General features: G+C 46.8%; 1 protein-coding gene across 7 annotated transcripts in view; it reads left to right on the top strand.

Annotated features, from left to right (window-relative positions):
* The window catches only part of RPH3AL (rabphilin 3A like (without C2 domains)), a 682,151-nt gene that overhangs the window by 204,263 nt on the left and 462,699 nt on the right, over positions 1 to 15,189 (top strand). Inside the window, exons 1-2 of one of the 7 annotated variants that reach the window (XM_069757353.1) lie at positions 7,959 to 8,119; positions 8,401 to 8,545. The exons of 4 other annotated variants lie outside the window; for them this stretch is intronic. The gene's annotated coding sequence lies outside the window, so the exon portion shown is untranslated. Of the gene's footprint in view, positions 1 to 7,958; positions 8,120 to 8,400; positions 8,546 to 15,189 lie in introns of those variants that run through there. 2 more of the 7 variants (XM_069757352.1, XM_069757354.1) reach the window with 2 other exon arrangements.

Below are 15,189 nucleotides of genomic sequence, written 5' to 3'. Positions count from 1 at the left end.
CAGGGCCCGCTACGCTTGCTATCGCTGGTGTAGTGCACTGACTTCCAGCTACACTTCTAGTGAGTCTGGGCATCACTGGCATGCTGGAGTTCTCAGTGCTGCCACTACCAGTGGTGGGCATGGCAGATTCACCGATGGCAGAGGGAGGACCTGCTGGTTCGACTGTTGGCATCCCTTCTTCTGGTGGGTTCGGCTGCGCTTGCGGGCCCGCATGTTCTGGCACCACATCTAGTTCTGGCGGTCTCAGTTGACGAAACGTTAAGACAGGTACCACAATGGCCTGATTTATTTGAGTCCATGGGCGGAGAAGTCCTGGGATCTGTTTCCCCATCTTTCAGCTTATCAGGGCATATTTTCAGGTGGTCTCTGGATATGGCCGTTGAGGTCTCCCCTCCGTCTTTACTGATGAGACAGACCTTTGTATTGTCGAAATCGGAGGACAGAATGGTATACGGTTCCGCTTCCCATTGATCATCAAGCTTGTGTAGTCTCCTCTTTCGTTTGAGTACCTGCTCACCAGGTGACAATGGAGCCGCGGGAGCATACTGGTTGTAGTCCCTCTCTTGCTTCTGTCTGGCTTGAGCGAGACTCCTTTCTACACATTCCTGTACTTTGCGGTACCTTTGCTGCCTCTCGGTATCCCAATCCGCATCTGGCGATATCTCTTCGGGGGTCAGGACCCCCATGTCCAGATCTATGGGTAACTTGCTAGACCTTCCTCGCATCAGGTACGCTGGGATGCAGTTGGTGGAATTCACCGGGATGTGGTTGTACATATCTACCAAGTCTGGTAACTTTGTGGGCCACAAGTTCTGCTCCTCTACAGGTAAGGTCTTCAGTAGGTCGATCACCACTTGGTTCATCTTCTCACACATCCCGTTGGTCTGTGGATGGTACGGCGTGGTTCTGATCTTCTTACACCCGTACAGATTGCAGAACTCCTGGAACACCTCCGCTTCAAAAGCTTGCCCCTGATCGGTCAACACCTTTTCTGGGTACCCATGGGGTCTACAGAAGTACTGCTGGAAGGTTTTGGCAGCCGTCCTAGCCGTTAGATCTTTGACTGGTACGACTACCAGGAATCTGGAATAGTGGTCTACAATGGTGAGAGTGTAGATATAACCTGACTGGCTAGGTGTTAGCTTTACGTGATCCAGCGCGACCAACTCGAGCGGCCGTTTGGTGATGATGGGCTGCAAGGGAGCCCGTTGGCTGTCACGATCCTTCCGGCGTAGGCTACAGGGACCACACTCTCGACACCACTTCTCGATGGCTTTCTTCATGACAATCCAGTAGAACCTCCCACGGAGTAGCCTCTCCAGCTTCTTCCATCCGAAGTGTCCTGCCCCATTGTGGTATGCTCCCAGGACCATTGGCACATCTTGTCTTGGGACCACGATCTGCCAAACCAATTCATGAGTGCGGGGGTCGATGCTCCTTCGGCACAGCTTGCCATCGTGAATAAACAGTTTGCCCCTCTCCTTCCACAACTGTAATGCCTCCGGTGGGTCATCCGGGCCGGGATGCAAACCCGCCTGCGTCAGGAGCTCTTTCACCTGACGGACCACAGGGTCACCATCCTGGTTCTCTGTCCACCCGTGGTGGGGCAGGGCATTCAACGGGGCGCCCTGTTTGTTCCTGCACCTGTTCTCCACCTGATGGGAACACTGAGTTGCCTTGGGGTTATGGAAGGCGGGCAGCTCTACTTCTTCAAATGCTTCTGGATCTTCCTCCATTTCAGGCAGGTGAGGCATTCGGGACAATGCATCGGCATTCGCATTCTTGTGCCCCCCCCGGTACTTGATGGTGAAGTCGTAATTGGACAAGCGGGCCATCCACCGCTGCTCCAAGGCACTGAGTTTCGCTGTGTCCAAGTGCGTTAGTGGATTATTATCCGTGAAGACGGTGAATTTTGCTGAGGCCAGATAGTGCTTGAACCTCTCCGTCATGGCCCAAACGACGGCGAGGAACTCCAGCTTGAAGGAACTGTAGTTGTCCGGGTTCCTTTCAGTGGGGCGAAGTTTCCTGCTGGCATAAGCGATTACTCGTTCCTTGCCCTTCTGGACCTGAGACAGCACAGCTCCCAGCCCCACGTTGCTGGCATCTGTATACAATACAAACGGTTGGTCGTATTCAGGGTAGACTAGTACTTCATCTCCCGTCAGTGCCGATTTTAAGCAAGAGAACGATCCTTCCAGTCCGTCGTTCCAATCCAACGGGATATTCTTACCCTCGGGTTTCTTGGGCTGGCCCACCAACAGGTCTTGCAACGGCGCGGCCTTCTTGGTGAAGTCCTTGATAAACCTCCGGTAGTAGCCCACCAACCCGAGGAACTGACGGACTTCATGAAGGTTACCGAGCCAGTCCCTGATCACCGTGACCTTGTTGGGGTCTGGGGCCACTCCTTCGGCACTCACCACATGGCCCAGGTACTGTACTTTGGGTTTCAGCAGATGGCATTTGGACGGTTTCACCTTTAAGCCAAAGTTGGACAGCGCTTCAAATACCTCGGCCAGGTGCTTCAAATGGTCTTCATAGGTCTTAGAGAAGACAATGACATCGTCCAGATATAGCAGCACGGTCTCAAAGTTCTTGTGTCCCAAACAGCACTCCATCATCCTCTGGAACGTCCCCGGGGCGTTACACAATCCGAAGGGCATGTAGTTGAACTCGCAGAGACCCATCGGCGTCGTGAAGGCTGTCTTTTCCTTGTCTGCCTCTGCCACGGGAACCTGCCAGTACCCACTGGTGAGATCTAAGGTAGAGAAGTAATTAGCAGACTTTAACGCAGCCAAGGACTCCTCTATCCTAGGCAGGGGGTATGCGTCCTTATGTGTAATGCGGTTTAATTGCCTATAATCCACACACATCCTCATGGTGCCATCTTTCTTCCTAATGAGGACTCATGGAGCTGCCCAGGGGCTACAGCTGTCTCTCACTACCCCAGCCTCCTTCATCTCTCGCAACATGTCCTTGGCACACTGATAATGAGCTGGGGGTACAGGACGGTATCTTTCTTTTACGGGTGGGTGATCTCCTGTGGGGATGTGATGTTGAATCCCTTTTACCTGCCCGAAATCAAGGGGATCTTTGCTGAATACCCGCTCATACTCGTGAACCACCCTGTAGGCCCCCTGTATCTGGTGAGATGGAATAGCATCAGTGCCCACATGTAATTCTTGACACCAATCTTTTGATTGCTCTGCAGAGCCGTTGTCCTCCGCCGACTTGGATGGAGCCAAGGGCCCGGGTGCCTGTATCACGCTATTATTAACAGTAAACAGCTTGGCAAGTGTGACATATTTGGTTAGGTGGACTTCCTCCTCTCCGCAGTTAAGGACACATACTGGCACCTTCCACTTGCGGACATCAACCACCCCTCTGGCTGTCAGGAGGGTAGGCCTATTCTCCGAATACACGGGTTCTACCAGGGCCTGATAGTCTTTACCCCCGAGGCCTATGGCTGCCCGACACCATATTAACATTTCACTCCTGGGGGGTATTGCAATGGGATTCGAATCACTTACTGTGACCCGGCCAATTTCACCACCAGTCAGCTCCACCTGCTGTCTCCGAATTAGGGCTCTGATTTCTTTCTGCAAGGCACGTTGTTCACTGTAACCAGCTGTCTCTGCTACCTGCTGCAACAAGACAATAACTTCTGCAAGACAATTTTCTATGACATTAGTACCGATGGTCATCATGGGGTTACGTTCACGTCGGTCAATATCAACAATGACAATTCCCTGGGCCTCCAATTCTACCTGCCCCACCTTAATAGTGACCTCTTTATACTCCACTTGCGGCAGCGGCTGACCGTTACTAGCTATTATGGTAAAATCATCATCGGGGGCACGGGTAATGTCGGTGTCCTCCCAATAACGTCTATAAAGAATGTAGGGCATAGTTGTCACTTGGGAACCGGTGTCCAGCAAAGCGTTCATGGGGATACCGTCGATCACGATGGGGAGAACTGGTCGCTCCCCGATCTATTTGGCTCTCCAATTTTGCGGGCCTGAGCATTCTACTCCTGGGGGTCGGCCCTTGGCCTCAGGGGTTGCTCGTTTAACTGACAGTACCTTGCAAGATGGCCCACCTGGTGGCAGCGGCGGCAGATAGGTCGTCCATCCAGATGAAAACGATCGTTGTCTCTGCCTCTGGTCGATGGAACTCTCCTTGGTCGCTGCCAGGGGACATCTTCTGCTCTGGATGCCAGCTTTAACTTCTCCTTGGGGGCCTCCTGTAGGGACTGGACGGTCCGGGCTAGGGCAGCAACGCTCCTGGTCAGTTCCTGTACCTGGAGACGTAGTCCTACAGGGGAGTCATCTTCCAGGATCTGGGCATCGGCCTCGGCAGAGACTGGTGCGTCCGGCGCCACCTCCTAGTGGTACGTGAGGGCTTGACGCCTGGGAAGTGTGGCGCGGCTGGGCTGTTGCTCTGGTAGTGCCTGGATGGCTTTATCTTTGAGTTGCGCAAAAGTTAGGTCCGGATTCTGCATGGCCAGGAAGGGTAGCTGGGCCCTTTGGTTACTGCACAGGAGCCCCTCGATGAACCGCTCCTTCAGGAGTTTATCGTTATCCTGCGGCCTCTGCTTGCACCTGTAGAACGTCAATTTAATTTCCGTAGCGGTGCAGGTGTCAAAGGTGGTTTTAAGCTTTGCAAATACCTGTTGCGCTGTTTTCTTGTCTGCAGCGGGCCGGGACTTCACTTCCCTCAATGCCTCTCCAAAGAGTTGGCCGGTTACCAGACCCGTGGCTGCGTCTACCACGGAATCTGGAAGTGCTTCCGAGTCTGCAGCTGTGGCCGCCGCCTCCGCTCCTCCGGGATCCGACATGGCCATTCTTCCCCCCTTGCTAACCTTGTCGGGGTCGGGGTTCTTCTTCCGGGATCGGCACCTTACTGGCTCGTCCCCTCGCGCTCCACACGGCGCTGAAATGGCGGATTTTTGGCGGCAAATAGCGATACACAGTCTTTGCAATAAGTCACAGTTCAATCACAGTTCCAAGGCACACATGACCTGATTCTTCAGGCTTAAGTATATCCTGTTTGTGATGCCAAATTGGAGCACCCCAGGGCCACAGGGTACTCCGTACCGGGCCTCTTCTTCTGTTCTGAGGATGTCACGGTGGCTAGACCCGGTCAGTGACCCTGCTAAGGGGCGTCCAATGAAAGGTGGTGGTTTGGTGCATGGTGCAAGGTGCAATGAATAACGAGGACACAGGGTTGCAGTCTCTTTACCTCTTTACTGGAGACTTAGGGATCCGCAATCCAGAGCACTGCTAACAAGGCTGGCTGAGACCGGCTGGTCCGAAGGCACATCCAGAGTTCCCTTTGCATGTGGAAATCAGTGCCCACCAACTAGCGCCTGTGTGTTGTAGTCCTTCCCTGCTAAGCACCACGGGATAGTCCTCACAACTGTCGTGTCTGTTTCTGATGTTCTTTCCTCTCTCCATCCCCCAGATGATATGGCTAGGACGCACCCGTATGACGGGGTAGGCCTGGAGTTCTTCCGGGACCCTAGAGTCGCCCCTCTCCCACACTTGCCTCCTTTGTCTGCTTAGGTGATTTAGGTGAGACAGCCAACCTAGAGTTAACTGTCATGCTGTGGTTCCCTCTGCTGGCTGTTCCTAGATCGTGGGAACTTTCCTAGAAAGCTCCCTGGCTCGAGATCATATGAGGACAACCAGCAGAGGGCGCCCTCTTGTGATCTCGAGCCAGGGAGCTTTCTAGGAAAGTTCCCACGATCTAGGAACAGCCAGCAGAGGGCGCCTCACCGCAAATGCAGGTAAATATAGGTCAATGACCTACTTTACCTACATTCTCCGGGGTTTTGCAGACATGAGCAACGTTGCATTAGCAAAGCTCATGTGTGCAAAATATTTTAACCCCTTCAGATGGATTTACATCGTTGGACTTTACAAATCTGCGGAAGTTAAGGATGTTGTTGGTTTATTATGTTTTTTTGTTACAGAACGAGGGTCTTCAGTGATTGGATTGGGCGTTAAATAAAATATTACAACAACTTTTGTTTTTATTTCATTAAAATAATTTTTAATAATGTGTTTGTGTTTTTTTAACCCTTTACTAGTATTGGATTAATAATGGATAGGTGTCATAATTGACGCCTCTCCATTATTAATTTGGCTTAATGTCACCTTACAATAGCAAGGTGGCATTAACCCTTCATTACCCCATATCCCACCGCTACACGGGAATGGGAAGAGAGTGGCCAAGTGCCAGAATAGGCGCATCTTCCAGATGTGCCTTTTCTGGGGTGGCTGGGGGCAGGTGTTTTTAGCCAGGGGGGGGGCCAATAACCATGGACCCTCTCCAGGCTATTAATATCTGCCCTCAGTCACTGGCTTTACTACTCTGGCGGAGAAAATTGTGCGGGAGCCCACGCCTATTTTTTCCGCCATTTAACCCCTTAATTTACTAGCTAGAACGGCCAAATTTTGCATAGACACACTACTAACATTAGTAGTGTGGAATATGCAAAAAAATGGTGATATGAGATGGTTTACTGTATGTAAACCAGGTCTCATATCATGTCGGGTTTTAGGAAGGAGAAAGCAAAAGCCGGTAATTGAATTACCGGCTTTAAAGCTGTCTAGCGCTGGAAGAAATATAAATATATATATATATGTGTCTCACTGACATTATATATATATATATATATATATATATATATATACCCATTCTATGTGTACACATTTATTCTACCTATTCTACTGTAAGCTGTCAGTGTGATTTTACTGTACACCGCAATGAATTACCGCCTTTTCTCGCTAACACCGCTGCGTATTTCTCGCAAGTCACACTGCTGGTCCGTGTGTAATCCGTATTTTTGGGGCTTCCATAGACTTTCATTGACGTTTTATTTGCGCAATACGGTGACAAACGCAGCATGCTGCGATTTTCTACGGCCGTAGAAAGCCGTATAATACTGATCAGTTTAATACGGCAGATAGGAGTAGGGGCATAGAGAATAATTGTGCCATATGTTTTGCGATTTTTACGGACGTAGTTTCTGCGCTCTTATGTCCGTAAAACACGCAAGTGTGAAGCCGGCCTTAAAGTGACACTAGTCAGTATTGTAAAATTTGGTCTGTTCGGGGAGGTGAAAACAGTCTGGGGGGGGGGGGGGGTTTAAAGGTGTTAACAACACAACAGAAAAGCACAGTGGGAACCTTGTTCTAGCCTTTGTCCATATGGTCATTTAGTGTTTTTCTGCTTCGTCATAGAAACAGAAACCTTAATTGATGAAGTATTGAGCGAGTATTGCCAAATCCATTGTGTGTTTTTTTTGGAAAGCGAAATCTGTTTTGCAGATTTATGTTAAAATGTATTAAATATTTAAGGCTAGGTTCCCATTGTGTTAATGGGACCGCGCTAACGGACAGCGTTGCACGGCGAAATTAACGCCGTGCAACGCGGCCGTTAGCGCGCCCATTCACAGCAATGGGGACGCGCATCACTAGCGCGTGCCATTTTCGGCACGCGCTAGCGATGTGCCGGTGTTTTGTGGCGCGCCGCGGACGCTGCTTTCAGCGTCCAAGGCGCGGTCGAGGTCCGTTCCCCGCTCTTGCAGATCGGAGATCTGCGAGAGCGGGGACGTTTAACGCGACCCCTTTACAAAACATTGCGTTGGCACAATCCGCTAGCGCTAGGCGCTAAACGGATTGCACTAACGCAATCTGAACCTAGCCTAAGTCTTCCCTATGTAAGTAGAAATATTTTTAGCCCTGCTCATTCACAGTATTGTAGACTATTGTAGATGAATGGTGCAGGATCCTTCTTTTCTATAATAAGCAAACAGGAACCTCTCCTTTAGATCTTGTGTGCCTGCAGCTGCTGTACCTTTAACAAGTGCACACTGTTCAAGTAGTAACAGGATGTTAGTTGAACAATTGTACCACGTGATAGTCTGCTCCCAGATTCTCAACTGTTGGGAGGATCTCTTTTCTCTTTTCAGGCGTGGATTTCCACTGTAACATTTCCACCTAGTAGCAAGGTCTAAATCCACAAGCAGGTGGTAAATGTTTCAGCTCGGTTAACTTCACTCTGGCTTGTAATGAAAGGGCAGTCAATAAACGGCAAGCTGTAAAATATACCACAGGTAAGGGGTTATTTCTTCTATTTTTTACATGTTCAAGTTCAGTGTAGTGTAACTTTTCATGGTGAGCAGAATAGATATACAGGTGGCAGAAATGAATGGATTATTGGCAGAGGGACACGTTATAAAGCAAAGTGAAAAGAAACAAAGCAAAAAACTTATATTAAGAATGGTAGCAATCTGCTGAGAGAATAGTTCACATCAGTTGTGCTGTCATGAAAAGCAGTACATTTTAAAAGCTGATTTGTACACATGTCATACTATTCAATGATTTTTCCCTACAGGATTCAATCGGGAACCTGAATGCAATGCATGAAAAAGTGTTGAAATTTTCAATGGCAGTGTTTTTGCAGTAAAGAAGCATTAAAAAATGCTGCTCCAAATCTGCACCAAGAATGTATAAAGCTACGTTCCCACTATGAGCAGTTGGTGAGTTTTTGATTTTGCAGATTTTCTGCATCATTTCTGCACCTATTAGGCTGCGTGCCCATGCTCAGGAATAGCGGCGTTCTGGACGCAGCGCATTTGCGCTGCATCTAAAATGCTGCGTTCTACATTGGAAGCATAGAGGATGGGATTAATACTGCGGAAACACACCAGTGGTGCAGATTTATGAGCTGCATCATGTTAATAATCTGCAGCGGTGAATCTAATTTCCGCTGCGTAGTTTCCCTCCCCATAGCCACTCATCAGATGCAATAAATCGGAATGGTTCGCTAAGAACATGCAGATTAAACTGCATGATTAGAAAGCAGCATTTTGGAGGCAGCGAAAGTACGCTGGAAGCAAAACGCTGCTATTCCTGACCATGAGCACATAGCCTAAGGATATTAAAAGCTGGAGAATAGAAAGTATCGAGAAAGTGCAAAAAAATACAACCACTTGTTTTTACTTATTTTTCACTGCTTTTTTTTGGTTAGTGAAATTAACTTTATTAGCCATATACTGTAGACAAATTAAACTATCTGCATCAAAAACACAACAAAACCTGCATTATGTAGCTTTTTTTTTTACAGCCAAGAGAGCAGTTTTGAGGCACAGAAAAAATGCAGCAAAAATAGCTTTAGGTAAATCATGGTACGTTACTTGCAGTTTTTTACATGCGTTTTTGTCTCATTTGGTATGTATTAAACTGTTATGTTTTTGATGCTTCCTGGTATTTGGCTTTTCAAAACTTTATTGATACAATCATGCTTTGTTTACATGCGTTTTTTACCTGTGGATTTTCAGCATATAATGCAATTCTATGGGGAAAAAATACACATGAAACTCAGCGTGTCCGCAGCAGAAGTTGACATGTTGCAGACTTAAAATAAAATGTAACGCTGCATTAGGCCGGTTTCACACGTCAGTGACTCCGGTACATGAGGTGACAGTTTCCTCACGTACCGGAGCCACTGACACACGTAGACACATTAAAATCAATGCATTTCTGTGCAGATGTCATTGATTTTTTGCGTACTGTGTCTCCGTGTGCCAAACACGGAGTCATGTCAGTGTTCGTGGGAGCGCACGTATTACACGGACCCATTAAAGTCAATGGGTCTGTGTAAAACACGTACCGCACACGGACGTTGTCCGTGTGCAGTCTGTGTGCCGTGCAGGAGACAGCGCAACATTAAGCGCTGTCCCCCCCACTGGTGCTGAAGCCGCCATTCATATCTTCCCTGCAGCAGCGTTTGCTGTAGAGAAGATACGAATAATCGTGTTTACTATAAATATCCATGTCCCCACCCCCCTCCAACCCCCTGTGCGCCCGCCCGCTGTTCTTAAAATACTCACCCGGCCGATTACAGTCATGAATATGCGGCTCCACCTCCCATAGGGGTGGAGCCGCATATTCATTACTGTAAATGAGCGGCCCCACGTGACCGCTCATACAGTAGAAGGTGTGGCCAGGACAGGAAGCAGCGCCAGTCAGCAAGGGAGCTGGGCGAGTATTTTAAGAACAGCGGGCGGGCGCACAGGGGGTGGGAGGGGGGTGGGGACATGGATATTTATTGTAAACATGATTATTCAGATCTTCTCAACAGCAAACGCTGCTGCAAAGAAGATATGAATGGCAGCTTCAGCACCAGATGCAGGGGACAGCGCTAAACTTTAGCGCTGTCTCCTGCACGGTGCGTGTGGTACCCAGTGGGCACACGGGCGGCACACGTGTGCCACACTGATGTGCCACAGAAACGCACGGGCACACGGATAATTCCGGTACCGATTTTTCCGGTACTGGAATTATCTGGACGTGTGAGACTGCCCTTATGTTTTCAACTTGCAAACACAGTACCAAACCCCTTTTTTTCTTTAGACTTCAAAAATGCACAGCAAATCAGTTTTTGTTGTGTAAAAGAAAAAAAAGGCCTTGTAAGCTAAAATATGCAGTGTCAAAAACTCATTATGGGACTTACCCTAAAAAGGGAGAAAATCCAGATTGTATATTTTGGTGCAGATACCTACTGGAAAGAATGCTGCAGAAAGTAAGCAGCTGTTTTGACTGTGGGAACATGGTTAAAGGAGCTTTTTTTATCTTCAATTATTTTACCCCATTGGCTTGCACTATGTAAAAAATAATAATAAAAAAAACCCAGATATGCTCCAGTCCTTAGGTCCAGGGCCAACTCTCTGCCATTGCTCCTTGTAATTTTTTTTTTTTTTTAGAATCTGCTGCTGTGGAGTCATGACTACAGAGCACATGACTGTTAGGCACACGTTGCAGAATTGCCATGGAAAATTTCCGCCGCAATTCTGCAGCTCCCTGCCGCTGGTATAACGCATGCGGAATTGGCATGCGTATTCCCGCTAAACATTAGCATTTTGCAAGAGTAATTAGCTTGCAGACTGCTAGCATTTTCCAAGCGATCTGTAGCATCTCTTGGAAAAATGATTGACAGGTTGGTGACACTTGTCAAACATACTGTTTTTGACAAGTGTGACCAACTTTTTACTATTGATGCTGCACATGCAGCATCAATAGTAAAAAGATATAATGTTAAAAATAATAAATTAAAAAATCGTGATATTCTCACCTTCTGGCATCCCCCCCTGCCTTCCCGCTCCTCGTGATGCTCCCGGCAGCTCCCGTTCCCAGTGATGCCTCACGACAATGACCCCAGATGACATAGCATCACGCGAGACCACTTTGTCATCACAGGTCATTGTCGCAAGGCATTACTGGGAACGGGAGCATCGCGAGGAGCGGGAAGGCTGCAGGGGCCGCCGGAAGGTGAGAATATCATGATTTTTTAATTTTAATCATTTTTTTATTTTACAGGTATATGGTTCCCAAGGGCTGGAGGAGAGTCTCCTCTCCACCACCCTGGGTACCAACCGCACATAATCCGCTTACTTTGCGCATGGTGGGCATAGCCCCATGCGGGAAGTAAGCGGATCAATGCAGTCCTATGTGTGCGGAATCTCCGCTATTGCACATAGAATAAGCATGCTGCATATTTTTCCGCGATGAGATTCCGCCACGGAAAAATACGCAGCATTAGCACACCATTGCGGAATCCCATTGAATTCAATGGGCTGTGTTGTGTATGCATTTTTGCGGCGAAAAAACGTGGCAAAAATGCATACAATCTGCAACGTGTGCACATAGCCTTAGGCTATGTGCACACGCAGGAAATGTGGTGCAGAATTTTGTGCGGTTTTTATGTGGATTTTGTGCAGTTTTTATGCGGAATTGATGCGAATTTTGTGCAGATTTTCTGCAGTTTTTGCCACTGCGGATTTCTATCATGGAAGGGTGCAGAAACGCTGCAGATCGGCATAACAGAAGTGACATGCACTTCTTTTAAATCCGCAGCAATTACGCACTGATTTTTCCGCACCATCTGCACAGCTTTTTTTTTACTAATTGATTTACATTGTACTGTAAATCACAGTGCGAATCTGCAGCGATTCTGCACGGAAAAATCCACTGCGGATCAGCAGCAAATCCGCATCGTGCACATAGCCTTACAGTCAAACAGCTCCGTGTCTTGTGCCATTTACACCGGCATAGCCTTCAAGCCCAGTGATTAATTGCAGCAGTCTCTTGTGCTGTAGGTGTGACATCACTAGAGCAGTGGCAGAGACCCAGCGCTGAAGCAAGGGGGAAAGGGAATTACTGCTGATTTTGTAATTTTTAGATAGTCTTAGGCATGGCAGTGGGATAAAAAAAAAATTAGATGTGGAAAACCCCATCACACCAGGCTCACACAAAACTGCTGAGTGAGTCTGAAAAACTAATCTTTAGAGCTCTGTATTTCCCAGTACTGCATACGCCTGTTGGAAATACTATGCACATAAGGGAACACCTCCAGAATATACCTTATTGTACCTTGTATACAGTGGTATGTAAAACTTTGGGTACCAGTTGTCAAAATTACTGTTATTGCGAACAGATAAGGAAGTTGAAGATGAACTGATCTCTAAAAGGCCTAAACTTAAAGATGACACATTTCCTTTGTATTTTAGTCAAAAAAAATATATATTTTTGTCATCTTTTATATTTTAAAAATGAAAAAAAGGAAAATGGGCCAATGCAAAAGTTTGGGCACCCTGCATGGTTAGTACCTACTAGCACTCCCGTGTTTAAAGTATCACAGCTTGTAAATGCTTTTTTATAGCCAGCCTAGAGTCTTTCAATTCTTTTTTGAGGGATTTTCATCCATTATTCCTTATAAAATTCTTCTAGTTCTGTGAGATTCCAAGGTTGTCTTGCCTGCACTGCTATTTTGAGGTATAGCCAGAGATTTTCAATGATGTTCAGCTCAGAGTAATGTGAGGGCCATTGTAAAGCCTTCAGCTTGCTCCTATTGTGGATTTTGATTTGTGTTTAGGATTATTATCCATTTGTAGAAGCCATCCTCTTTTCTGAATTTTAATTGACTCCATTCTTCCCTCTACTTATGAAATGTTCCTATGCCTTTGGCTGCAACACAACCTCAAAGCATGATTGATCCACCCCCTTTCTTACTGGTTGGCGAGATTTTCTTTTCCTGAAAATCTGTGCCCTTTTTTCCAACATTCCTTTGATCATTATGGCCAAAGAGTTAAATTTTAACTTCATTGGTCCACATGACTTGTTTCCAAAATTAATCACGCTTGTTTAGATGTACTTTTGCATACTACTGACACTGAATTTTATGATGAGGACACAGGAGAGGTTTTATTCTGATGACTCTTCCACGAAGGCCATATTTGTGCAGGCATCTCTGAACAGTAGAACAATGTGAATCAACTCTAGAGTCTTCTAAATCTTTCTGAAGGTCTTTTGCAGTCAAGCGAGGGTTCTGATTTGACTCTCTAGCAATCATGCTATCAGCTCTCACTGAAATTTACAGACCATATCTTCACCTCCACTGTTCCTGGTAACTACCATTTTGGGCCTCAGTCATTTTCATATTCAGAGTGCTAGGCAGCTGCTCAGAAGAACTCATTGCTGCTGTTTTTTGGCACAAGGTTAGAGGAGGCTGGGTTTTTATAAAGCTGGGAAATGTGAATCACCTGGTCTTTCCTAACAATGATAGTGAACAAGCCATAATCCTAACAGGCAAATTAATGTCTGAAACTTAATCACACAAATCTCTAAGAGTGCCGAAACTTTTGCATCAGCCCATTTTCTTTTTGTAATTTTTAGCAAATAACTTTTTTTTATATTTTCTGACATCTCAAAATGGTATAATCATGCAATTCTATTTTTTCCCCTGTGAAAGGGCAGGTTGAACTCTGCTCAATAGGTGTATGGTTCATGGTAAGGCTACCTTCACACACTTTTACATTTTTATACGTATAACAAAATTAACTGTTTTTTTTTTTACTTCTCAAGTGTCATCCAATTTGCTTTTGCTTTGTATTAATTTTACTCCTGTGCTGCATCCTTTTTGTTTCTGATCATTTTTAAAAAACTAAACCATGTAGACTGAACTATTTTTTTTATCTATTGTCTCATAATAGTGGATCAAGTAACAAAGGACAAAACACAAACCTTTTTCATCCATTATTACCGGATCTCCATAGATTATAATGGTCAAGTCTGAATGACAAAATGGATCAAAGTAGCTCATTCTCTGACATTAAACGCACAGATCTGTTTTAGAAACAGATGTATGTATAGATCAATGAAACTTTGAGCTTGCTCTGTCTATGAAAAGAAGGGACAGCACACTGAAGTGTATAAATGTTTTGCGAACTTAAGGTACCGTCACATTTAGCGACGCTGCAGCGATCTAGACAACGATCCCGATCGCTGCAGCGTCGCTGTGTGGTCGCTGGAGAGCAACTGTGCGAAGTCCCCTGGTAACCAGGGTAAACATCGGGTTGGGGAATAGATAGGGATAGTGAATGGGCTACACACACACACAACAACATAAAATGACTTTGATTAGTGAACGTGATAGGCCGCTCTGAACAAATGTGTTTTGAGCGAGCGCCTAAAACTATGCAAATTGTGGATGGTCCTAATTTCTTGGGGTAGAGCATTCCAGAGGATTGGCGCAGCACGGGAGAAGTCTTGGAGTCGGGAGTGGGAGGTACGGATTAGTGCAGAGGTTAGTCGAAAGTCATTTGCAGAGCGCAGTGGTCTGTTAGGCCGATAGACAGAAATGAGGGAGGAGATGTAGGGTGGTGCCGCACTGTGGAGAGCTTTGTGGGTGAGAACAAGTACTTTGAATTGTATCCTGTAATGAATGGGTAGCCAGTGTAACGACTGGCGAAGAGCGGACGCGTCCGAGTAACGATTAGCCAGATGGACGACCCTGGCTGCTGCATTAAGGATGGACTGGAGAGGGGAAAGTCGAGTGAGGGGGAGGCCAATTAATAGAGCATTGCAGTAGTCCTGGCGGGAGTGGATCAGGGCGACAGTGAGGATTTTAGTTGTCTGCATGGTGAGAAAAGGGCGGATTCTAGAGATGTTCTTTAGGTATAAGCGGCATGAGCGGGCAAGAGATTGTATATGGGAGGTGAAGGAGAGATCGGAGTCAAACATAACACCCTGACAGCGTGCCTGCTTCCGGGGTGTTATTATGGTGCCACCTACGGAGAGGGAAATGTCAAATTTAGGGAGGTTAGTAGATGGCGGGAGCAGAAGA

This window comes from Ranitomeya imitator, chromosome 3, assembly GCF_032444005.1.
Source record: "Ranitomeya imitator isolate aRanImi1 chromosome 3, aRanImi1.pri, whole genome shotgun sequence".
NCBI lineage: Eukaryota > Metazoa > Chordata > Amphibia > Anura > Dendrobatidae > Ranitomeya > Ranitomeya imitator.
The sequence above is the reverse complement of the archived record's forward strand: the minus strand, read 5'-3'. Positions and strand labels throughout refer to the sequence as shown.